The sequence below is a fragment of the Centropristis striata genome, chromosome 5 (assembly GCF_030273125.1).
Source record: "Centropristis striata isolate RG_2023a ecotype Rhode Island chromosome 5, C.striata_1.0, whole genome shotgun sequence".
Lineage (NCBI taxonomy): Eukaryota > Metazoa > Chordata > Actinopteri > Perciformes > Serranidae > Centropristis > Centropristis striata.
The window spans coordinates 10043030-10069429 of NC_081521.1; the positions used below are offsets into that span (position 1 = coordinate 10043030).

The 26400-nt window shown below is 37.1% G+C and overlaps 1 protein-coding gene and 2 non-coding genes across 3 annotated transcripts in view; all 3 read right to left on the reverse strand.

The window, feature by feature from the left end:
* Positions 1-26400, reverse strand: part of LOC131971174 (kelch domain-containing protein 8B-like) — a 234620-nt gene that overhangs the window by 90746 nt on the left and 117474 nt on the right. The gene's annotated exons all lie outside the window — the stretch shown is intronic.
* Positions 1814-1886, reverse strand: trnak-uuu (transfer RNA lysine (anticodon UUU)). Its single transcript has one exon. It is a non-coding gene; the product is annotated as a tRNA-Lys (tRNA).
* Positions 2347-2419, reverse strand: trnak-uuu (transfer RNA lysine (anticodon UUU)). Its single transcript has one exon. It is a non-coding gene; the product is annotated as a tRNA-Lys (tRNA).

Below are 26400 nucleotides of genomic sequence, written 5' to 3' on the forward strand. Positions count from 1 at the left end.
AAGAGGTTAGGAGAGGACATGGCAGAGTTATAGATTAACAATCCATTAGTCTCTGAAAGTTGTGACAACTTAAATCTAAAGGAGAAAGCGAGGGAGAGGAACATGGAGGTATAGAGAGAGAGAGAGAGAGAGGGTGAGCATCTCCTTCACCGGGACAGATGACAGATCCACAGAGCTGTGACTTAAACTGTGAAGAATAAAGCAATAATAAATCTGTCACTCGGAATCCAACTCAACACAAGTGTGATTGCCACGCAGTGCTGCAGTTATGACTGAGTAAATCCAATTTCACTGTTGTACATAAAATAAATGACGCATCAAGGACACATTCAGCACATAGAGCGTGTCGCAATGCATCCACGTGGAGCGGCAGGACTGGAGCATAATATACATACATTCGTTGGCTTGTAAAATCTTTTTTTTTCTTTTTCGAATCACCAGGGATCGAAGTAGGTTGAGCCGAGCGCTAATATTTTAATTGCAAAGGGCCACACTCACCACAATGTCAGCAAGTCTGGCGCTGTAATGAGCTATCTATAAATAGCAGTTCATACTGGATATGCCCCTTCATTTAGCCTCATTTGTATTTTCACCAGTGTGAAATCCATATAATGACTTTTAATTTGCTTTTGGTAACAATCCCCTTTAGGAGAGTCTATATGGTAATGTCTCTCTTACTCCTTACTCTTACACCACAAACCACTTGTGTCAGGGGATGGGGGCGGGATTATCTGACCGAAGAGTCCGACTAGAACGGGTATTATTCATTTTATTTGTTTACCTGCAATGTTTGATACGGGTTAACGTTAGCGATCTAGTGTCAGCTGGCTACCGTTATCTTACAAGAAAGTCTAACATTAACATCTTAACGTTGAGTGTTAATAGGAACGTAATTGCAGTCCATATCATTCATTGCTGTTATTATGCTTGCTAAGAGAGTGGACACATACACAGACATAACAGTAACGTAATGACGTGGTTCTCGAGCCTCTCGAGTTCATACAATAATCTTGTCGCCTGAACAGGGACTTGAACCCTGGACCCTCAGAATAAAAGTCTGATGGTCTACCGTTTAAAGCAGCTATTCTCAACCTTGGGGTCGGGAACCCAATTGGGGTCGCGAGATGATTTCTGGGGGTCGCCAAATCATTTGTTTTAGTCTTTTTGGTCACTTAATGTCTTTTTTTGTTCATTTTGTGTCTTTTTAGGTCATTTTGTGTCTTTTTTTTTTATTATCATTTTGTGGTCAATTTGTGTCTTTTTTGGTAATTTGGTTTCCTTTTTTTGGTCATTTTGTGTATTTTTTAGTCATTTTGTGTCTTTTTTTGGTCATTTTGTGTCTTTTCTGCTCATTTTGTGTCTTTTTTGATAATTTTGTGGTCAATTTGTGTCTTTTTTGGTCATTTTGTTTACTTTTTTTGGTAATTTTGTTTCTTTTTTGGGTGATCTGAACTGTGCTTGTGAGATTGTGTTCCGTGAGCAGTGAGCTCTGGAGGAAACGATTGCCTGGAGTCTAAATGAAGGGTTGGGCCAAGAAAGACCACAAAACTTTTGTCCATTTACAACTAATTCTGGCCTGGAGGACTCTGACTTGCATGTAGCTTTGGAAAAAAAGATAGGTTGCAAGCAGATTTCTGATTTGTCCAATAGTGACACACATTTGTGGCTAAGTGCAAATGATAATGCCATTACGGTGTCTGCAATCGAGGGGGTGTCTTTTCTGCCAAATCCATCAGAAACTGCCACCTCACTTCCTGTTCAAGCTCTTCAACAGTGTTCTGAGCACTACAGACAGATCACACAATAATCTTGTCGCCTGAACAGGGACTTGAACCCTGGACCCTCAGATTAAAAGTCTGATGCTCTACCGACTGAGCTATCCAGGCTTCATTGAGCCACTCTCTAGAGGAAACCATTACCCAGAGTCTAAATGAAGGGTTGGGCCAAGAAAGACCACAAAACTTGCATGTAGCTTTGGGAAAAAAAGATGGGTTGCAAGCAGATTTCTGATTTTCCCAATAGTGACACATATTTGTGGCTAAGTGCAAATGATTGCCGGAAGTCCAAATGAAGGGTTGGGCCAAGAAAGACCACAACATTTTGGAACTCTTTAATAATGACATTCTTTGGCTAGTGTTGTTGCCTCTGACACAGGGGCATAAAACCCACAAGTGAAGACACAAACATACATAATCATTCTGGCCTGGAGGACTCTGACTTGCATGTAGCTTTGGAAAAGAAAGATGGGTTGGAAGCAGATTTCTGATTTGCCCAATAGTGACACATGTTTGTGGCTAAATGCAAATGATAATGGCCTTACAGTGTCTGCTCTCTGAATAATCTTGTCACCTGAACAGGGACTTGAACCCTGGACCCTCAGATTAAAAGTCTGATGCTCTACCGACTGAGCTATCCAGGCTTCGCTTGAAACACTCTCTGGAGGAAATGAATGCCTGGAGTCCAAATGAAGGGTTGGGCCAATGCAGTCACATCCATACAAAATAAAAAGGAGGTCAGTCTTTCCATTTGTAAACATTTATTTTTAAATGATAATGCCAGAAGTTGCTACTTGATGAAAATCCATAAATGCAACATTTTACTCCGTACCAAAGACACTCACCAGCCACTTTATAAGGTACACCTTGCTTGCTAAAAAAGTGGCTGCAGAGAGTTTATCAACCTTGGAAAATTTAAGCATACTGCAAAGTCAGTTGGCTTCTTCCCCATTAATGTCTGAAAGAACATTTAGTGCCCAGTGTAATGAAAAGAAAGTATTATACTTTTATGGCAGTCATTTTAAATGTCGGTGGTATTTGGCACCGTAGCTGTATCCTGAATAGTCTGAGTGATTTTCTCCTAATGGCTTTCAACTAACTTTCAAACTGTTTTCATCACTTGCACTTTGCAGCCTAAAATGATGGACATATTAAAATGGGCAAATTTGAATAATGAAAACTTATTTCAATTTTTAATGGTGATCCTCTAAATCACCACTTAATCACAAAGTGGGTAAAAAAAATGTCTGCCACGCTGCCAGAGAGCTGAAGTGACAATAGAAAGCATATTGCCTTCCTGGCCACTCGCATGTGTGTTAAAGAGAAACTAGAGAAGAAAAAGGGGGAAAGCGAAGTAGGTTAAACAATTATCAACAATGTGTGTGTATGTGTGTCAGTAAGTGTCTGTAATAGCGCAAATTATTTCACATGCAGGATGTGTGTCTGTGTGTGAACCAATTCAAAACAGCACAAAGAAAATAACTGTCAAAACGTCTGTCAAACTAAATTGCTTTTACTTGAGCTTTTACACATCCAAAAGCTCCTTTGTCACAGCAGTGTGATAAGCATTTTCATGTACAATGAAATGAAAACCTGTTTTCACTGAGATTAAATGTAGAAAAAAAAGCACTGGCATGACCAGAGGAGAGCTTGGAAAAGTTTCATTTTTTCTTGAATGCATTTATGTGGCACGTTTGGCTTTTACCAGGCCAATATCACGAGATGTGGCAGGTTCCAACTTTTTATGTTTCAATACTACATCATCCACATTGTTCCCCCGGGACCTATGTTCCACCTTTTTTAGAAGAAAGGTCCTATGTTCCCCATTTTTCCCAAAAAGGGTCCTATGTTCCCCTGTAGCAATACATACCGGGGAAAATAGGACCCTTTTTCTGAAAAATAAGATAATTGATAATCACATTGACACTTTTAATTGACTTAAATTGTAACATTTGGTATCATAGAGTCATTTTTATCATGTAAATGGAGGGAGAAAAAGCAATATCGGCTTCAAGAATTGGCCCAAAAAAATCGGCAGCACATATCAGGGATCGGTTTGACTGATATCGGTATCGACATTAATAAAACCCGTATTGGTCGACCACTAGTAACAACCATGTTAACAGGTCAGAGCAGCCACACAGTCTGCATGATCGGTGCGGTCACAGCACGGCTCGGCTGCATGTCACCTGCGACACATCCAAAGATTCAGGGTCTCGCTTATTTTTCTGTGTGATATGCAGTTTCCAACAAAAATAGACAGGGGAATGATGTTTAACAGTCATACCAGCAACATCACAACTTCCACTATAGTTTCAATATCTATATTTGCAGGAATATGTCACAGACATGAAAAAACCCTCAACAATTCATAAACAGAATCTCTTTATTTGCAAACACAAGGCTTTTGTTCTGAAATATTTGCAGGACGGTAGAAAAGATGACTCTGACTATATTAGTTTTGGACATAATCATATTTTTTACAACATTAACCATTTGTTACTGCGACCGTCGTGTTTAGGTATGACAATACAGTCATGGGGGAAAAAAATTAGACAATTGTTTTCTTCAATTTCTTGTTCATTTTAATACCTGGTACAACTAAAGGTACATTTGTTTGGACACTTTTAATGATAACAACAAAATTAGCTGATAAGAGTTTAATTTAAGAGCTGATATCTAGACATTTTCCATGATTTTCTTGATAATAACCAAAATCATTATCAAGAAAACCATGGAAAAATGGCTAGATATCAGCTGAAAACAAGGGCGGTCTAATTATTTTTTCCATGACTGTATGTTGATCTCCATCCACTCATAGGGGTGCTCATTTAGGAAAGGCTCCTGTGGTTCAAAATGGAGCAGAAACAAACTAACCTATGTGGACCTATGGTTTGGAGGACTTGAGGAAAGAGACATGAATCACAGACTAGGGAAACATTACCGTTTTAACAACACATATGTCACATATGACTGTAAATAAAACAAAAGCAGATACAGAAATGTTGCTGTACAGATACACAACCTGCCTCATCCTTCAGACTCCAGACTGTTTCACCCTGTTGTTAGTCCAGTCACACTGAGTAGGAAATTCATTTCATTCACAACAGGTAAATCCAAAACCTTTCAGCTCAGCTACTTCTTCATCAAAACAGTCTGGTACAGTGTTTCTCAAACTGCTGACGCGGCACTGATCTGCCTGTCTCACTGCTGGAGGTGGTTGGAGCTGCATGCAGTCTCAGAGGCAGAATTACTAGAGGCTGTAAAAAGCATTTTCACCTCGAAAATAGTCAGAGTTCAAGTTAAAGCATTGTTAAAGGTAGTGTTGGGACAATGAGGCTTCGTGAAGCATTTGCTTTATTTTTTGACCTCACTAGATGGCGGACATGGCTTAAAAAAAAAGGCTTCAGCATTGATAATTGAGTGTTTTCAGCCCTTTGTTTAAAAAAGAGCGCCATCTGGTGGGCTCCATAAATAAAGCAAATGCTTCATGAAGCTTCATTGTCCCAACACTAGTTAAAGGCGACTCCTGCTGCGTTCTTTTTCTGGATTTTTGAAATGGAAACGCCCACTCAGCCCTAGCATAAAAAAGTAAACTGTAAACAATTGGCACGGAATATCCTGCTGTGGACACCATATTGGTTTAGATGTGAAAGTCACAAAACAACACAAATAAACAAATTAACGAGGTGACTTTAGACAAGCGACTCTTGTGTTCTGCAAGGTAAAATAGCTGTTTTTGTCCGTGGAGTCTGGTGGCTTTGAAGAAATAACTGCCTCAGTTCCCCGTCATAAGGGACTACACTCAAACTCAACACAATTATAACTCTGGGCCAGTAAAAACTATGATAACCAATAACTCTGGCTTTCACTGCAACTGTTTTTAATGTTTCTGCATGTGTTTTGTCTGTGCTGTTTTGTGTTTTCTCTCTACTCTGTTTTGTGTTTTCTCTGTACTCTCGACATCTTTGTAAATGAGGGGGTGCCCTCAATGATTCCTCATGAAAATAAATAAAGGATGAATTAAAATTTTGAGTGGTCCTTTTTTAACCCTCCTGTTATGTTGTAAGTCAAATTGACCCATTTCAAAGTTAAAAAAAAATACTTAAAAGTATTTTTTGAGATATTTTTGAGATGAAACTTCTTCTGCTTGGCTTAATAAGTGTAATCTACATATAAAATGAACATTTTAATTTAACAATATTTGCAACACCCCCCTGCATGTTTATATTTCATCGATACTGTTCTGGTCAATTTGACTCAGCAGTCAAAGTGGAGACTTAGAAATGTCAAATACTAAATCTGAGGGAAATGATCTTGCTGCATGACAGATCCTTCTCTGTTCACTAATACTATCTCTACATATCCTGTACATTTGGTGGAAAGACTCCTGTAAGTTTATTAGAGCTGCCAGAGCAGCTTGAAGGTCCGACGCATGGAAATAATCCCACATGTTTGTTTATTTCCCTGTACTGGGGTATGTATGTGACGTAAACACATATGTGACGTGAGCAGATCTGATCAGAGTTTTGCGTCTTGGCAGTGTAGACGGACACGCTACCGCGGAGTGGATTCAACTTTTCCACTTTGGAAGGTGGTTTCAGATTTTTGCGTTTTTAAGCCCCAAAAACGCCGCCACGGTCTAAACGAAAGGCACTTCCGATAAAATATTTTGTTTTTACCCGCAAGCGTCCTCGTGTAAACGGGGCATAAGCTTGTTAAATCTAGAAATAAGCATGTTGAACACTTAAAATAAGAAATTAACTCTTAAAACAAGATAAATCATCTAACACTTCTAAATCTATGTGTTTTTTTTTTTTTATCTTCGTAAGAAACAAATAATTTGCACTGTTCCCCTGGGCAAACTCCAACCACATTGAGTGGACATTCAACAGGGGAGGGGCAGAACATATGAAGATTCTCTGCAAGGCAGTCCTACCAACATTACACTCTGCAGCTACATATATTCTCTGTCAGAGCTTTTAAAAAATGAGCAGCAGAAGTAAACATGTGACAGCCCATCTCAGCACACTGTGATGACATGTCCCTCAGGTGCTGTGTAGATGCACACACGTGCACCTTGTTCATTTCCACCTATTTCAATTTTGTGTCTTCTGGTTCTAAACACTGCATCGTGTTTACTGTCACTACATGATGACATGTCACTTGTGTGCTGTGGAGACTGACAGACACACATACACCATATTCATATGGCTAGTCTCTTATTTTGTTGTTTTGGTAATTTCTGGTTAAAAAACTGTGTTTTACTTTCAATACAAATCCTCTTGACTCATTTGTGTTGATGTTAAGTCAGCAGGTCAATTTGACCGGGAACAGAAGTCCATCCGCCCGGTTTCTCCCCTGGTGCGTCTGAGATGTTCTGCACCTCTACTGAACAGTGATAAGGCCAATATACTGAGGTGACCTGCCTCCATCATGTTTGTTGTTCTTGTCGCAGTCGCAATTATATGACGTCAGATGCTCTGACGCCGTTACTATGGCAACCTGTCAGATCAGTCAATAATGTAGCCCAGTCTGAACAGAGCCATATCCGATTTGGACGCTTGCTAAAAACAGTGTGGACAGTCAGCCCTAAAAATCAGATTTGAGTAGGAATCTGATTTGAATCAGATTCGCCTGCAGTCTGAACGCAGCCTAAGAGGCATTTCTGACAATGGTACGAACCTGTTGTCCCCCCCGTCACTTTCAGCAACAAACATCACCGTTAAAACAGAGGATTAATGTTCCATCAGTTAGACTTTTTACATTACAGCGCACATAGAGAGTCCGGCGGCTAATGGTGCATTCAAGGTCTACACGAATGTCAGAAATTTCGAGCTTCCGAGCTCCAAATTCTCACTTTCAAGCTCTGATTTTCACGGTAAGAACAGGGAGCATTCCCCCGAACCCCCCAACTTTGTTTGGGTCCCCCAATCATAGTCTCAGAAAATCCTGTGGGAAACACAGCTTCAAAAGGCTTGACAGACATCCTGAACATACCGCTGGGAAATTTCCTGTCTAATATAAGGAGGAGAGATGTTTTTGGGTCCTTCATTGACTCAGCTTCAAGTCAGTAAATTTGCTTGGCTGCGCTGGGAATTTCAAGTAGAAACTTCTTTTTATTTATGTAATTATGTTGGTTGTTGTTTTCACTACAGTTCATTTAAAAATGTTTGTAAATGTAAAACATATTCTAGTTAAGGGAGTGGAAAAATAACTTACTGAGTTGAAATCATTTCAAAATGATCCCCAGTACAAAAATCTCATCTGCGCTCCTGCCAAGATGTACTGGCAGCATGACACGATGATATCTACCAATCTAGTCGGTTATTTGTGTGACTCTAGATGCTTGACACTCTGTCCACCCACACACTAACCTGTGACCTGTGTGTGTTTATGTGCTTGTGAGCTCTCCCTCGTCTTTTGGCCCAGCCGCGCTCTAATCATACCCAATCTCCTCTAATTAAGGAAACCGTGCTCTATTCTGTGCCCGTCACCCCGGGAGACTCCATGGCAACCACAGCGTAACCTACAGACTGCTATTATGGGGTGGCTGATTGCCAGGTTGGTCCTTTGTGAACAAAATCTGTTGAAGCCAGACCACTGAGTCACTACCTGGAGCTAAGTGATAAAAAAAAATTACTTATTACTAATGCTTTATTTTTTCGTCCTTCTCTTTCTTCCTAGCTCTAATATAACTCAGTCTGCTGCTTTGATTCCTCTGCAGCACAACATCTTTCATCACTCTGTGTCTTGTTGAGATCCCACTGCCTGTCCCTTATCACACATAGATATTTTCACTTGACTTTCATCATTTTCTATCCCCTTTTTCTCCCATTCGGTTTAATTGACTTCATCCATCCCTTCTCTTGCCTCTCTTGTCATTATATTCTTTTATCCTTCTTTCTGTCATCTCCTTTTTCATTAATCCCTATAGCCAATGCTCTGCTACAGTCACTGCAGAAAAGGAAAGATTCTTTTTTGGGGGGGTTATTTCCAATAAACGTCCAGTATGTAACTTTCTGCCGCTTGGGGTCTGTCAATAAAAACAACAACAAAAGACAGATCGATGCTGTTACTCAAGTCAGCTTCTCCTGGTTAGAATTCAACATTTTGTGTCCAGGAAGGAGCCAAATTATGCGCAGAGGTCTCCTCATCTCCAAACAAACACACTGCAAAAAAGCCAACTTGAATTTTTTTGGCCTAAAACAGTGATTTAATTTGGTAAAACTTGGAAACATAAATTACTGACATTTAGGGCAACAATGTAAGTTAGCACAACAAAGGAAGCCAGTTGTCTGCTCAAAAACAAGTTTGTGAGTTGTTGTTACTTATATCTTTTTTTTTTAAAGATTATTTTTTGGGCATTTTGTTGCTTTATTGATAGTGAGAGATAGAAAGGGGGTGATAGAGGGGAAGACATGCGGCAAAGGGAGCTCAGGCCGGATTCGAACCCGGCTCCACCGCAGCACACGGCATACATGGTTAGCGCTCTACCGGTGTGAGCCACCGGGACGCCCCGTTACTTATATCTTTAAGTTGGGGTTCACAACAAGGGACAATAGTTCTGCTAACTAATGCTAGCGGCTAACTGAAGCTAGCGGCTAACTGACGCTTGTTACAGCTACAAGAGTATCCATTAGCATATCAATGCTAACTCAAAATTGTGGTCACAACATTAGCTGACATTTCATATCGGCATTACAATCGTGGCAGAGAAATTCAGAGTTGAGCAAACTCAAAAACACAAAACTTAAAATATTTAGTTTAATTGTCCAACTTAAAATTTTATCGAAGTTTGTTGCCTTGAAATTTTGAGTTCACCCAACTATCTTTTTTTGCAGTGCAGACCAGGTGATTAAAACCAGAAAAAATACAGAATAAAGCAGTTTTACTTTAAAAATAGGTGTTTCACTGATGCAGTTTGGAAAGGTACTGTGAATAGAGCTGCTGCTCATGTATGCTCAGCTTTTTTCTCTAACGCAAGGTCCTGATTAACATTTATATACTAAGTATATAGTTTAGTTTCTGTAAATGAATCATCACAGTATGATTATAGGAGTTATCTTGCTTTGGAAATAAATAATTTGCATGCTGCATGAATTCATGTTTCTCCTAAAAGACTTTTTACTACTACTTTCTGCTGAGAGAAAAAGGGAGGAAGAGTGAAGAAGATAATATCAATAAATTAAATAATTATGAAAGAGTAATTAATATTTAGTCCGCTTAGAAATGTCAACATTTTTCATTCTGTCTCCTTAAGGCAAAGCTCTCAGACCAGCTTTGTGCATAGCTGACATAAAAAAAAAAATCATAAAAAAGGTAGATTTATTCTCTGCAAATTTTCACTTTGATTCACATTGAACTTAGGGCTGCAATTAATGATTATCTTAATTATTTAAACATCTCTAGATTGTTTTCTTGATGAATCTTTTGGTCTAGAAAATGTCAGAAAACTGAAAAACGACCTATCCAGTTTCTGTGTCTATGATGTCTTGTTTTGTCTGCCCAAATATATTCAATGAAATATGATGTAAAATGAAGAAAAGCAGTTAATTTCCAATTTCAGGAAGATAAAACAGCATTAAAAAATAATTTAATGATTAATTGATAATTGAAAATCATTTTTCTGGTGATAAACTAATCTATAAATCCAATAATCAATGCAGCTCTGTGTTATAACACAGCTTAGCCCTGTCTAAAGATTATTTCCTCATTCAGTTTGTCTTAAAAGTTTTTTTTTCTGGAGGTTTTGCTCCCTTTGGAAACATTTGTTTACTGCCAGCCCATTGGCCTCTTGAGATCCAGTGAGGTCAGTAGAGCGCTTACATAATTATCTGACCAGTAATAAATCATGAGACCAGTGTTCCTATTTTTAGAGGTTCAGTCTGGAACAGAGCGAGAAAGATGGAGGCATAATTAAAACGAGGAGAGTGAGCAAATAAAAATTGAGAGTAAAAGCAGTGTGACATTTGAAACCTTCAAATACATTCATATCCTATTGATCTACTTTGACTTTGTCAGATACAGTTGGAAGGAAATGTGATTTCTGCCTGGATTAAGATCACAAATTTTAGTTTTTTCCCCCACGGCAGTAAGGTGAATGCAAGATGATGAAGCTGGAAAGTCATACAGATGATGGTCTTCATAGGTGGATATAAGACGTTTTCAGACCAGAGGAACTTTTTCATAGTTCTCAGAACTTGGTTCCAAAATATATATATCATCTAACATAAAATAACATACAATTGGTGTATTTTAACTCTTTAAAGACTATAATAATTAATTTAATGCAAGAGTGTATGTAGCAAGGGGGAATTGTAACAGCTGTTGAGGTCAATAAAAAATAAGTTATATTTATTAAAGAGCACTTTTTAAATGTAATTTTGTGTTTAGGTTTAGATAAATATGTTAATTTTGTTTGAGTTTGGACAGAATCACTGTAACATCACCCACACGGTTTGAAGCCTCGAGTTTCTGCAGCATTGGTTTAATATCTAAACAGCTAATGCTAGTGCTAGCTAGCTAGTTAGCTTGGTTAGCAAGGGTTCATCTTAAATCAAAATGAAAAGCCGACTCCTCAGAGTGTCTTTAAGTCCAACCAAACACTGAACGAGACAATGTTTCAGTTTACTTTGACTGATTTGTTTGAGTTATGAGGGTGGCGTGAGCCATGGAAGTTACATTGAAACGGTAAGTTAAGTATAAAGTTACTTTTGTTTTCACACAGGACACGAACCGCATTCTCCTGGGTAGGGCTGGGCGATATGGACCAAAAGTCATATCCCGATATATTTAGGCTGAATATTGATATACAATATATACCCCGATATTTTTATCGCAAATGTCCAGTCAAAGTCAAAGCCAAATATGACATGTCACAAGTAGTTTTATTAAAGCCGTTTATTTAAGTGAGCGTGAATACTGTATAACAGGAGTACCTTTTTTAAAACCAAAGCTCCAAAGTGCAAAAAATATCTTAAATAAAAATCCTATGAAATAAAATAGGCCAATCTCTTTGCAAAATAAATATATTTATATGAGAAAAGAATAACGAACTAATTACAAAAGACCTAAATATGACAAACCCTAGTAAGGGCAGCATTTATATATCAAGAAAGAAAAATAAATTGAACTATGTTGATATATGTGATATGGTGTAATTCCATATTACATTTAAAAATACACTACTGGTCAAAAGTTTTAGAACACACCAACTTTTCCAGTAGTTAATTGAAAATGATGCAGTTTAATGTCTCAGTGTACTCTGAAATTAATGCACATTTGCAACATTTAAAATTGTTTAGGATTTAGTTAGGTTTAGCATGATAGTGTTTTGAAAGTAAAAAAGGATTCAAAATCACATTTTATGTTGGACTAAAGGACTAAAAAAGACACAAAATGACCAAAAAAAGACACCAAAAGACACAAAATGACTAAAAAAAGAAACAAAATGACCAAAAAAGACACAAAATGACTTACAAAGACATGGAAAGAATTAAAAAATGGACAAAATAGCCCAAGACTCCATAGAGTTAAGTTGTTTAACCCATTTCTTGTTGCCTGAAAAAGGCCTACTTGTATAATTCTGAAATGTACATTATTTTTCAGTATTGGTTAAGCTTACCTTTTTTTATTTACCTCTGGCAGTTCACCACTTACCTTTGTACCCTTTCAAGCTGTTCATTTGACGTGAACTGCTTGAATTTCAATAAAAAACTGGAAAAATTGGGGTGTTCTAAAACTTTTGACCGGTAGTGTATATCGATACATCTTTTATATCGATATATCGCCCAACCCTACTCCTGGGTGAAAGTCAGCTGCTTGTTCAAGCCATCCAAGACGTTGGAGGACAACCAGTCTGTTTCAGTCCAACTAGTACAGAGATCAATTCATCATTTCCCTTCTCCCCAATATCTCTCTTTAAACACCTAACATAAAAACTCCAGTCACAACCTGCGCCTGAGTGTCTCCACTTGATTACTATCCAAGTGTATGTTGGCTTCACATCATGTGGGTGCAGTTTGCCAACAAATTAATGTAAAATGAGCGCAGTAGTGCCCAGGTGTTATACACCAGGGTAGTAGACTAATCAAGTGGACCCAATGTTAGAGGTGTGGTATAATTACGGGTTGCACCCAGAATCCCACTTGTTCCTTGGTTTATAGCCTACTTAAACACATTTGTGAGTTCTAAAGGTGGTTAGTTTACACACAAAGATCCAATGGGAAAAAAATTGCATTACTGGAAATGTAGCAGCCAGCATTTGTAGAGCTTGACCCACTCCCCACTAGGGTCTAAAGCAGTAGTTCTCAAACTTTTTGAGTCGTGACCCCCAATTTAACATGCATGTTGTCTGCGACTCAAGCCAGAGACTCCTTGTAAAGTAATAACTTGCTACTTTGGGATTTGTCAGAAAAGACACAAAATTACCCAAAAAAGAATCAAATTGACCACAAAATGATTTTTTTTCAAATGACACAAAATTAAACAAAATTAAGCAAAAAAGGACTCAAAATTGACCAGAAAATAACCACAAAAAGACACAAATTGACCAAAAGAGACACAAAATTACCAAAAAAAGACACAAAATAGCCCAGAAAAAGAAACAAAATTACCAAAAAAGACAAATTCACAAGAAAAGACACAAAATGACAAAAAAAACACAAAATGACAAAAAAAAACACAAAATGACAAAAAAATTACATAAAATTAAGCAAAAAAGGACTCAAAATTGACCACAAAATGACAAAAAATGACCACAAAAAGACACAAAATGGCCCAAAAAAGACACAAAATGACAAAAAAAAAAGACACAAAATGACAAAAAAGACATTAAATGATCAAAAAGACTAAAACACATAAACACTTTAACACAGTGGAGACAGAGCTGACTTCCAAAATGATTTGGCGACCCCCAGAAATGATCTCGCGACCCCAATTGGGGTCGGGACCCCAAGGTTGAGAATAGCTGGTCTAAAGGACATTTCATCTTACTGGTTTGATTTTAAACTTTTTCATTTGTCTCTTGTGAGTCCTTTTTGAAATATTCAGGCCATCGTTTTGATTCGTCTACACAAATCTATAATGTCATAATGCCTAGTCACTTACTGGATACGTTTTTTTTTTCTTTTCTTCTTTTTTTTTTTTTACCATTCCCTGAATCAACGGTGCCATTTGGAGCCCTTTGAATGGGAGGGTCAGGTTTCCCAAATGGATACTTGGAGTGGCAAAAACGTTTTCCATTTAGCAGAACTATTGCATCTCCTCGTGCAACAAGTTCTCCAACAGAAACAGCAGAAGAGCTTGTGAGTCAGAACCACAAATTACAGCACATAGGCACTCCCAAAAATAGCACACACGTAAGGTCTGTGGTTGTAAAAAAGGCTGCAGTTTCTGTGGAATTATGTTGTAAAATCACTGACCTTAGGTTTAGGACAAAAAACCTCTGGTATGGCGCTATAAAAGGGCTCAGTTGGTAGAGCGTTCGTCCAGTGATTGGATGGATTGGATGGATTGGATGAATTCCCAATGGTGGCAGGTGGCACCGTTTACATTAGCCTCTGCCACCAGTATGAATGTGTGTGTGAAAGGGTGAATGAGCAGTCTGTAGTGTAAAGCGCTTTGAGTGGTCGCATTGTACCTAGAAAAGCGCTGTATAAGTGCAGGTCCATTTACCATTTACCATAAAAGACAATTTAAACAGTAAATAAAAGTACGTAAATGCTGGAAGTGAGGCAGTTACAAGGGTCACATGACCGTTGCAAGTTACGTAAAAAAAAGTAAGTTACATTCAAAAATGCTATTCACGTAACTGAAGAGCAATTTAATTGAAACTGAATTAAAATGTAGAAAAGTAGAAAAGTATGGAAATCCCTTCTTTACATCTTACCATTTCAAAGAGAAACTATTTTTAAAAACTGTAATAAAGTTACACAAGAAATGTTTTGGTTAGATAGAAAAGGCAATGGGTCAGAAGTATATTTTCCGAAGGTATTACTCAGCAAAAAATAAACTCAACAGTTATCGAAAAGTACACATTTACAGTACTGCAAATGCAAAATGTTACTTTCAGGAAACACAGAGCGGGACATGGAATGACAGCACTCACTGCTGCAGTTATAGATGGAAGACAGTGTCCCACAGTGATGTTTAAAGGGCACTGCACTCTTTCTAATGAACACTCATCAATGTCAAATCAATAGGAGCCTCAGCCTGCTATTAGCTCTACTCACCATGCACTGCCTATGTGGGCCTTTTGTGTCACTGAAAGCTACTGGACCAGTTCAGAAAGAGCTGTACAGAAAATATGTATGTTGTGGAGGAACGTCACCTCTCACACATGTGACTAAGACAAATGACTCTTTTCACACACTCAAGCTACAGATCCGTTTTCTCATGCGGGGAGGAAAAAAATATATAACAGGCGACGTGACAGCGTGAAAAGTGTCCTGACAACACGCAGCGCTGCAGTTAACACAGTCCACTTGTAATGTTACACTGCAAAAAACAAACTTCGATAAAATTTTAAGTTGGACAATTAAATTAAATATTTTAAGTTTTGTTTTTGAGTTTGCTCAACTCTGAATTTCTCTGGCACGATTGTAACGCCGCTATGAAATGTCAGCTAATGTTGTGACCACAATTTTGAGTTAGCATTGATACGCTAATGGCTACTGTCGTAGCTGTAACAAGCAGCGCTGCTAGCATCAGTTAGCCGCTAGCATCAGTTAGCCGATAGCTTTTGCCTTTTGCTAATGAATTTCACCGCTTTCCCGCATTTCACAACAAAGAAATAAGAGTTAGCAGAACTATTGTCCCTTGTTGTGAACCCCAACTTAAAGATAAAAGTAACAACAACTCACAAACTTGTTTTTGAGCAGACAACTGGCTTCCTTTGTTGTGCTAACTTACATTATTGCCCTAAATGTCAATAATTTATATTTCCAAGTTTTACCAACTTAAATCACTGTTTTAGGCCAAAAAATACAAGTTGGCTTTTTTGCAGTGTATGGTACGTATTGGTTCCGTGTAAAGCATCCTTGGGTTTCTTAAAATATGCTATATATATATATATATATATATATATATATATATATATATATATATATATATGTATGTATTTCCAATCCAATCCACTTTATTTATATAGCATGTTTATAGCAAACACAACGCTTCCAAAGTGCTGCACAAAAAGATAAACACAATAAATAGATAACAAAATAAAAGCATACTAATAAAGATAAATAGAGAATAAAATGATAATATACAAAAAGATAAAATAGAATAAAATAGAAAATACATGAAATGCACTGTAGGCTATACACATAAAATCATAAAATTATGAAATCAAAAAAATAAAATCAACTCTACTCAAAAGCCAATGAAAAGAGGTGGATTTTAAGAAGAGATTTAAAATGAAGTTTATGATTTAAGTTATTATCATCATCATCATCATTATTATTGTTATTATTATTATTATTATTATTACTACTACTACTACATGTAGGACAAAAAAGTACATTACAGCTAAATTAATTACAAGTCTTGTTTAATATGTGACATCACATATACAGTCCTTGAAATTATTAGACCCTTGTTTTCTCAATTTCTTGTTCATTTTAATGCCTGGTACAACTAAAGGTACATTTGTTTGGACAAATATAATGATAACAACAAAATAGCTGATAAGAGTTTAATTTAAGAGCTGATATCTAGACATTTTCTTTCTTTCTTGATAATAAACAAAATTATTATCAAGAAAACCATGGAAAATGTCTAGATATCAGCTTCATTAGTTGTACGAGGCATTAAAATGAACAAAAAATCAAGGAGAAAACAAGGGTGGTCTAATCATTTTTTCCATGACTGTAGATGGAAAAATATACTAAATGGTGCACAAAAATACTTTTTGGTGCAATTTTAAAAATTACATGCAGCAGTGCATGCACACAGAGAAAATCATTGGTAGTCCTGATATGAAGAGAAGGAGATGGAAGCTTGTTGGGTCTATCTTTAGCCAGATCAATTGTCCTCACAAGGACAGAAACACGAGAGGAGTCACGCTCTTTCCTTCTTTCCTTTGTGTGTGTCCTTTAATTTTCATACTGTTCTTTGCTTTTACCTTCTTTTCTCCATCAGTTCTTGTTTTATTTTCTTATTTCCTTCTTCTATCTCTATTTACTTTCGTTATTCATTCCTCCTTTCTTTTCTTATTTCTACCTTATTCATATTTTTATTCCCTTCCTTATCAAAAATATATATATATTTACTCTTTTATTTACCTTCTTTCTTTCTTTTGTGTCTTATTAATTATTATTAATAAGATATGTGACTTATTAATGCCTTATTTCCTTATTTCCAATGCTTTTTATTTCCTTATTTCCTTCTTCAACTACCTTATTTCCTTTTTCTCCATCTTTCCTTCCTTACATCCTTACTATCCTACTTTCCTTCCTTCCTTGTATCATTTTTCTTTCCTTATGTTCTCCCTATATTTCTTTCCTGCCTTGTTTCCTCCTCTCCCTTCTTTCTTTCCTCCATCCATCTTTCTTTATTTCTTTCTTTTCTTATTTCCTTCTTCTATCTCTATTTACTTTCGTTATTCATTCCTCCTTTCTTTTCTTATTTCTACCTTATTCTTTTTTTATTCCCTTCCTTATTAAAAATATATATATTTACTATTTTATTTACCTTCTTTCTTTCTTTTGTTATTCCCTTCTTACCTTACCTTATTCATTTCCCTTTCTTTCCTTCCTTATATCCCTCTTATCCTTCTTTTCTTCCTGATCTCCTTCTTCAATGCCTTATTTCCTTATTTATTTCCTTATTTCCAATGCTTTTTATTTCCTTATTTCCTTCTTCAACTACCTTATTTTCTTTCTCTCCATCTTTCCTTCCTTACATCCTTACTATCCTCCTTTCCTTCCTTCCTTGTATCCTTTTTCTTTCCTCATGTTCATTATGCCCTCCTACTCCTTTCTTTCTTTCTTTCTTTCTTTCTTTCTTTCTTTCTTCCTTCCTTCCTTCTTTATTTCTTTTCTCATTTCCTTCTTCTATCTCTATTTACTTTCTGTTTACTTTCGTTATTCATTCCTCCTTTCTTTCCTTATTTCTACCTTATTCTTATCTTTCTTCGCTTCCTTATTAAAAATATATATATTCACTCTTTAATTTAACTTATTTCTTTCTTTTGTTATTCCCTTCTTCCCTTACCTTATTCACTTCTTCCCCCTCTTTCCTTCCTTATATCCCTCGTATCCTTCTTTTCTTCCTCATCTCCTTCTTTAATGCCTTATTTCCTTTGTTCACTTCATTATTCCCTCCTTACTTCATTCTTCACCTACCTTATTTCCCTTTTCTCCATCTTTTCTTCCTTACATCCTCACTATCCTTCTTTCCTTCCTTTCTTTTATCCTTTTTCTTTCCTTATGTTCTCCCTATCTTTCTTTCCTGCCTTGTTTCCTTTCTTTCTTTCTTTCCTGCCTTGTTTTCTTTCTTTCTTTCTTTCTTTTTTCCTGCCTTGTTTTCTTTCTTTCTTTCTTTCTTTTTTCCTGCCTTGTTTTCTTTCTTTCTTTCTTTCTTTCTTTCCTGCCTTGTTTTCTTTCTTTCTTTCTTTCTTTCTTTCTTTCTTTTTTTCCTGCCTTGTTTTCTTTCTTTCTTTCTTTCTTTCTTTCCTCCTTTCCCGCCTTGTTGTCTTTCTTTCTTTCTTTCTTTCCTGCTTTCCCGCCTTGTTTTCTTTCTTTCTTTCTTTCTTTCTTCTATCTTTACTTTCTATGTTCATTCTTATTTCTTCCCTTCCTTATTTAAAATATATATATATATATATATATATATATATTTACTCTTTGATTTACCTTCTTTATTTCTTTTGTTATTCCCTCCTTCCCTTACCTTATTCACTTCTTCCCCTTCTTCAATGCCTTATTTCCTTTGTCCACTTCATTCCTTCATTATTCCCTCCTTATTTCATTCCTCACCTCGCTTATTTTCTTTTTCTCTATCTTTCCTTCCTTACATCCTCACTATCCTTCCTTCCTTTTGTCCTTTTTCTTTCCTTATGATCTCCCTATCTTTCTTTCCTGCCTTGTTTCCTTCCCTCCTTGCTTCCTTTCCCTCCTAATTTTCTTTTATGTGTTATTTCTCTCTTTTGTTCTGCTGATGAACTAAAGTGAATGAATGTGGAGTCCGATTCACAATGACTAGTCACACACAGCAGCAGTCATAATGTCCTCTTTAGTGAGGCTAACGGTCAATCGATAGTGCTGTCTGAAGACCCCCTTGAGGAAGGAAAAGATCAAAGTGCATTATGGTGTGATTGTGAGGTAAAGAAGCATAAATAACAGTGGCACAAAAGAAGCAGGTAGAGCATATTGAGTTCACATTGAGAGCGCAGGCAGAGGAGGGTGAGAGCAGCTTGGTTTCAGTCGGCGTGTTAATGGAGAGAACACAGACCTGCAGCAACAGTTGAAGTGTCAAGTCCATTTCCCCTGCACGCAGCATGTGGACTTGACAGAAATAGACTGAGGAAAGGATATATGAACTCGCAGGTAGTATATTAAAAAATAAATCCTGTTTCCTAGATTTCCCAGGTTGAATAATAGCAGGAAATGAACTGAGAAAAGACAATGTTCTGCACAGACTCGACAACAACCCAGGAGAATATTATGGAATAATTGTGCTAGTGATGGGAATGTGGTCTCTTTTTAGTGATCCGGATCATTTGGCTCAGCTCACCAAGAAGAGCCGCTCTTTAGGCTCCAAATGGCTTTTCATTTTACCACTTATACCTTTTGTAATTCAGAAAAATGTAGCACTGTATAACTTGTGATTTGTATTTGAACACATATATCACTTAAATTTCAATAAATTGCTGTAGCCAATTACATTTACAGTTGTAAAATGCCTTGTAACTCTCCAACTGGCTTGAGGAACCGCTCTGCTACACAAAGCAGATAGAAAATGCCTACAAAAACCTAAGCATAGAAATTACACATTTTTTAATTGTTTTTATTTAAACACACACACCTAGCAAAACAAGTAAGTAGTGAAAAAATATAAATTAAATACAGCAATCCAGTAAATGTGCTTTGTTAATGCCAACTACTGACGTCTGGACAAAAAAACAAACAAATGTTTTTGGCATAGAGTAAAAATAATAATAAATAAACAACATAATAAAACAGTTTTAGGCGTCTCTATGAACTAACCACCATCATCTGTCTAATCTTTAAGGGCAGATTGGCATTGAGGAAGACCAGTTATACTGTATTTATTAAAATAAAATATATATTATATTATATTTTTTCTGTCATTGTCACCATCTCATTGCTGCCACCCCTGCCCCTCCCTGCTTGGTGGTATGATCCTTGCTTACTTTCCCTAACAAGAAAAGTAAAAGTAAAAAAAAAAAAAAGAACAGCTCCCATCATTCACATAAAAGTGCCGGCTCTTTGATCTGGCTCGTTCATGACCAACACATCACTATATTGTGTTGGTTTGTTCCAGCAGACACACTGAATTTAACTTGAACGGCTGTAGAATTTCACCTTTGACCTTACTGAACTGTTCTTTTCCATGGACATATCAGCGCCAAACCAGATTTACTATTTAGTGACACTCACAAAATTCAGCAATTCAACATAATCATTGAATAACTCTTGAATTGTCCCAGCTCATTGATTGGCCTCATGCAGCATCACAGACCCACATACTCAAACACACACAACAAAAGCTGAATGTCATTGTTACATTGTTAGTAAGTGAAAGGTGAGAGCATGGGAGGACAATGAATGTCAGAACAGAAATAGTCTCGGCTGGTGCCATAAATAGCTCAAGCATGTATCCGCTAACACAATGAAGGGGATAATATGGACCACATAATCACCCCATGCAACAATCAACCAAGATGCAGCTCTTATTACTACCAGATGCCCCAAATATGTCTGAATGCATCAGTTATTTCAGCAAATAACCAACAATAGCATATATTGCAGTGTGTTCAAGTGACACAGATAGTTGCCATATGAAGGAGGAAAAAGTGTGATAGGTAAAACACTGGACGTTGACTTGAGAGATCTGTTAGTCAGTGTTGGTGTCTTTTAACCATGACTGAGGTTAGTGAACAATTGTGCTCAACTACATATACACATATTTTTCCATAGACTGTATATAAATAATGGACGTAGTGACCATGACGTCACCCATTGGTTTGTGGCCCGTTGGAAGCATCAAGTTCAGTGTTACACTCGTCGCCATCTTGCGTCGCCATCTTGTTTCCGATACGGGGAGCAGACCAGATCTGGACTGTGGAGGAGGAGAGGGATCTGATCACTGACTACAGCCTCTCTACACCTCAACCTGACTGAGAGAAGCTGCTGCTAATTCATGTTAGCATTAACTGGAGCATTAACTGGGATGTTAGTTTTGGCTAGCATAAAACAAAAATGAACAGCGACTCCTTGGAGCGTCTGTTAGTCCAACCAAACACTGAACAAGACATTTTTACTGAACAAAACGTTCAAATAAACTGTCATTAAGTGAAAATACAGTGAAAGGGTCAAAGTTATGAGACCAAACCGCCAAAGGTCGTTTTTTATATCTATATTACGTTATATATAACTTTATTGACACATTGCCATGGATACGCATTGTTCTGCTTCTCTCCTGATGACGGCTCGCCTTGCTAGTGACCTGTCAATCAAAGGTAGCCACGCCCCAAATCATATGATTCTTTATCTTGTATTTTGTTCTAAATGGCGCCATTATTAGAACTATTGACATCAAATTGTCTTGAAAAACAATTTTTACTAGTGATAGAGTCATAGTGTTGTCCTAAAAACATTTTTGAGGTAATAAATCAAGTGAGAAGTTTTATCATTTTGCATTGAAATGAATGGACAGAAATGTTTTTGCAGCCACACTTAGTGCCCCCTGCTATGATCCTTAAGGTCCCTTAACCTCAAAGAAGTACTGATATAAACTAACAATCATATATCCTTAGCCAAGCTTTATTTGTGCTGAAATGTGGACAAAAATAACCATAGTAATGTAATATTTATTTTTAACTAAATAATACAAAATTAAAGAATAATTTGCTTGCTTTCAATTACTGTCTATGTTTTTATAAATCTAACTTGTAGCAGACATATGACTCAAGTCATTTGTTCCAAGTCGCAGGCAAATCCAAAGTCATTTTGTCTTGCAAGTCAAGTCAAGTCACAGGTTATGTCAAGCCAAGTGACGTCAAGACTTTCGGTAAAGTCAAGTCACAATATGAAACATAATTATTAAGCCGATAACGGCCATTTAATTCAGCATTAAATTGAAAAATATGATTAAACGTAACTCAGAGATTGGGTTTCTAAGTGTCCGTGGTTTAATGAAACATTTTATTATTTTTCTTTTATTGCTGATATCAGTGATTTTCAGGCTAATGTTACTACGTTGTGTTTTTGTAACAGAAGCTAACATCAGCCCTCACAGACACTTGCTGTTTGATGTTGTAGTCATGGATAGGGTTACCAAAAAACCATCATGTAAACCTTACCGACATTTAACTTTATTTTCATCTTTATGAAATGAACAGAGATCCAAGCCACCATGTCTCCAGTCATGTCAAGTCACTTGACTAGGCTAAATAACAGGGCTGGACTAAAAAACAAATACTCCAACATTTAACCACCGGATACAGTTACACAGACTGTACTTCCAAATAACTACACTGACTTGGTTTCACACGGGAAACAACACCAGTCTCCTGGGTCAAAGTCGGGTTTGTTTGACTCATCCAGCCTCCCTCTCCCTCCCCCCGCCCTCAGAGGACCTCTGTGCTATTTATCATCTAATATTGCTGCGGATGAGTAGACATTGGAGTTAAGGGAAAGCCCATTGCATCTCATACACATGGGAGTATGCTCAGTGAGTTTTCATCACACATACAGGACCATGACAAAGCGTCGGTGAGGCGGCGCTGGCAGGAAGCACTTTGTAGCTAAAGGTTAACGACAATAGAGCCTCCTGTCTGTCTGTAGCGGCTTAACCCTCCAAATCCAGACTTCTTCATCACATCCAGACTGGAAAACAAAGCAGCGTGGAGCCCTACTGTAAATTTACCTCTAAATTTCTGGCTGTAAACTCCATGAGGCCAGTTTTAGTTTGATGATGATATACCAAGTAAACCCTAACCCTATAAAATGATAGAACTGGGTGTAACCCTCTTATGTGTTAGATTTGCAACCTTTTTTCACATTTGCAACATTTCAAATTCTATATTGAGCATGATGAAAAAGATTAAAAATCACATTTTATATTGGACTAAAGGACTAAAAAAGACACAAAATGACTAAAAATGACACAAAACGACCAAAAAAAGAAACAAAATGACTAAAAAAAAGACACAAAATGACCAAAAAAAGACACAAAATGACTAAAAATGACAAAAAAAGACAAAAATGACTAAAAAAAAAGACACAAAATGAAGAAAAAAGACACAAAATTACAAAAAAAAGACACAAAATGACTATAAATGTCTAAAAAAGACACAGTATGACCAAAAAAGACACAAAATGACTAAAAATGACTAAAAAATACACAAAATGACTAAAAAAGACACAAAATGACTAAAAAAGACAAAAAAAGATACAAAATGACCAAAAAATGACAAAAAAATGTGTCTTTCTTTGGTCATTTTGTGTCTTTTTTTGGTCATGATGACTAAAAACAACTAAAACACCACAACAACAGACACAAAATGAGACTCCATAGAGTTAAAGCATGGTTTATTTTTACTGATATATGTTAAGGGACTCCCAGCATTGGGTTAAGTTAAAGAAAATAATGTGATTTCAGTTATATACTGTATGTTCAGTCATGGGAAAAAATATTAGACCACCTTTGTTCTCTTCATTTTCATGTTCATTTTAATGCCTGGAACAACTAAAGGTACATTTGTTTGGACAAATATAATGATAACAACAAAAATAGCTGATAAGAGTTTAATTTAAGAGCTGATATCTAGACATTTTTCATAGGTTCCTTGGTAATAAACAAAAGCATTATGCAGAAAACGGTGCATGTTGGCGTAGTGGTTAGCACAGACCCTAGAATTGAGGCTGTTTTTGCTTTTTTGGCTTTTTTTGGTTGTAGAGATAATATAAAGTAGTATTCAGGATCAGTGATTTTGTCATATTTTCATCCCATTCAGGCAGTAATCACATTCTCCTCTCAGCAGTTTTGGAAAACTAATTATTATGAACGTCATTTGTAGGCCACATAGTGAGTCACAGGTGACCTGCTCTTCAGCAGGAGTAAATATACTGTGTACACGTGGGAGCAGAAGTTACTATGTTTTGTTTAAAAAGACAAATGCTAAATATGACCTTTCCCACAACAACAACTTGGGCACTGTCAAGAATATAAAATAAGGTTTAATGTCAACTTAACCTTCCCTCTTATTACTGGACTACTGGAAACTATGTTTTAAAGTTCAACAATTTTGTGAAATATAAATGTTTGTGTAAAAATAAAATGGCTTGAATCGTGAGCTGTTTCTATTTTCCTTCTCACACACAGACGTTTTGTATTGCTTCATTGTTACATGTGCTACTTAATGTATTCTCTGAAGATGAAAGACTACAGAAGTAGCCTTGCAAAGGCAGTGAGTCATAGCTTTGCCAGAGATCTAATTCTAATCATGAAACATGTCTCTTTTGTGTGTCTTTTTTTCTAGATGGTACAGATTGCAGTGTTGTTTTATGCATTGCTGTTATCCAGTGCATAGTTTCTCCCAGACAGACACAAATTATATTTCATAACTTGGCTTCTTCCCCTGATCTTTTTGTTTTTAAGTCGCTTTCTACACATTCTCTCTCACAAATAAAATGTGTTTTCCATTTCAGCGTTCCCAAATTTGTGTTAATTCTGTAATCTCTCTTCTTTCATTTCAGCCTCTATATCTCCTTCCTGCATTGTTGGTGTTGGGTGAAAATAGGGCTGTCTATACGATCCTCGCCTCAAAAATGTCTCATAGTTCATTTGCACAGGCATATTTACATTTGTAGTTAGTGCCACCATCTATTGGCTGTAGGAATTATGAAGGATGCCAAGGCAGAAAATAAAATAAAGAACAACAAAGTCCACATATGGTGGTGGAAGATTTGGTGGATGAGTCAAGCAAACCAGTCCACAAGGAAGCATTTAGCATGAGATGTATGAGATGCACCAGTCTTTACGTTAACTACAGATACAGCTTCAGAAAGGACACACACACTGGTCTCCTCGGTTAATGTCCTGTGTTTGTGTCCCTTCTGAAGTTGGCAGTCAACATTATTAGAAGGTAACTTATGTAACTTTCTCACGGTAGTTACATATATTTTTTTTACTTTTTGATTCAGCCTGACCATGTACTTAGCAAGTGGCTTTGTTGTACTGCTATGTTGCTGTTTCACAAGGTAAACTATGTTTTGAAAATGGTCTTCTTTAAGTTTAGGTATGTGGACTTGCTGATCTCTTGCCAGCAGTAGTGGGGCAAATTTTGAAAATGCTATAGGCCAATGGGTCATATTTGAAGGTAAGAACAAGTGACATATGTGGTTGTATGGCTTGGAAGACTAATTGCTTTCTTGCCAACTGCTCAGTAAAATTAAGCCATATGGAAACAGTCTCCATGATATTCCTTAAAGGTTTCGAAAAAGTCATTTTGAAGCTCAGTGTGGTACAACATTTATAAGCTGAGGCGGGCTGAATGAAGCCTGGTTGCTGAAGCATACCACCTTGGAAGGCATCACCATTAATTGAATGGGGAAATTAGCTATACGTAGAGGCCAAAGCTGTGTTTTTTTGTACCAGGCTTTAAAGATTTTTATTTCTTCTGCAATGTCTGACATCTGCTTTAATTTAACATGTGGTTCTGTGGGGATTGAGTCGCTTTTGGAGCCACCCTCAATTGGCCAGTCAATGAGCTATAGTTTTGCACACTATCGATTGCCAGCTAAAGTTAGCATGCTATCGATCGCCAGCTAACGTTTGCACGCTATAACCGTTATAATCATTATCATGAAATAATGTGATAATATCACAAGCGTCTCCAGATGGGTGCATCACTTCTAAGTGTCCTCTGGTAAATTGTAAATGGACCTGCACTTATATATCGCTTTTCTCATTGCTTTGTGACCACTTAAAGAGCTTTACACTACAGACTGCGCTCATTCACCCATTCACACACACATACATACTGGTGGCGGAGGCTACACTAAACGGTGCCACCTGCCACCATTGGGAATTAATTCACACACTGATGAACGCAGCATCAGGAGCAATTTGGAGTTCAGTATCTTGCCCAAGGATACTTCAACATGTAGGCTGCCATAGTCAGGGATCAAACCACCAACCCTCCGATCAGTATGCTGCCACTCTACCAACTTAGCCACAGCAGCCCCAACTCTGGAAACACTTCTGTTGTGTTGTGGTCTTTCCAGTGCGTTTTTCTTATTGTCTGTGTTGTGGTCTATTTGCTTCACTCTTTCTAAATGCTGCACTTGTCTTGAATGAAATTGATGAAGATGTTTTCTCAGTTTGCTTGTGTTTTGCGTATTTGCATGTGTTTTCTGAAGTTGCAGCGCTGTGA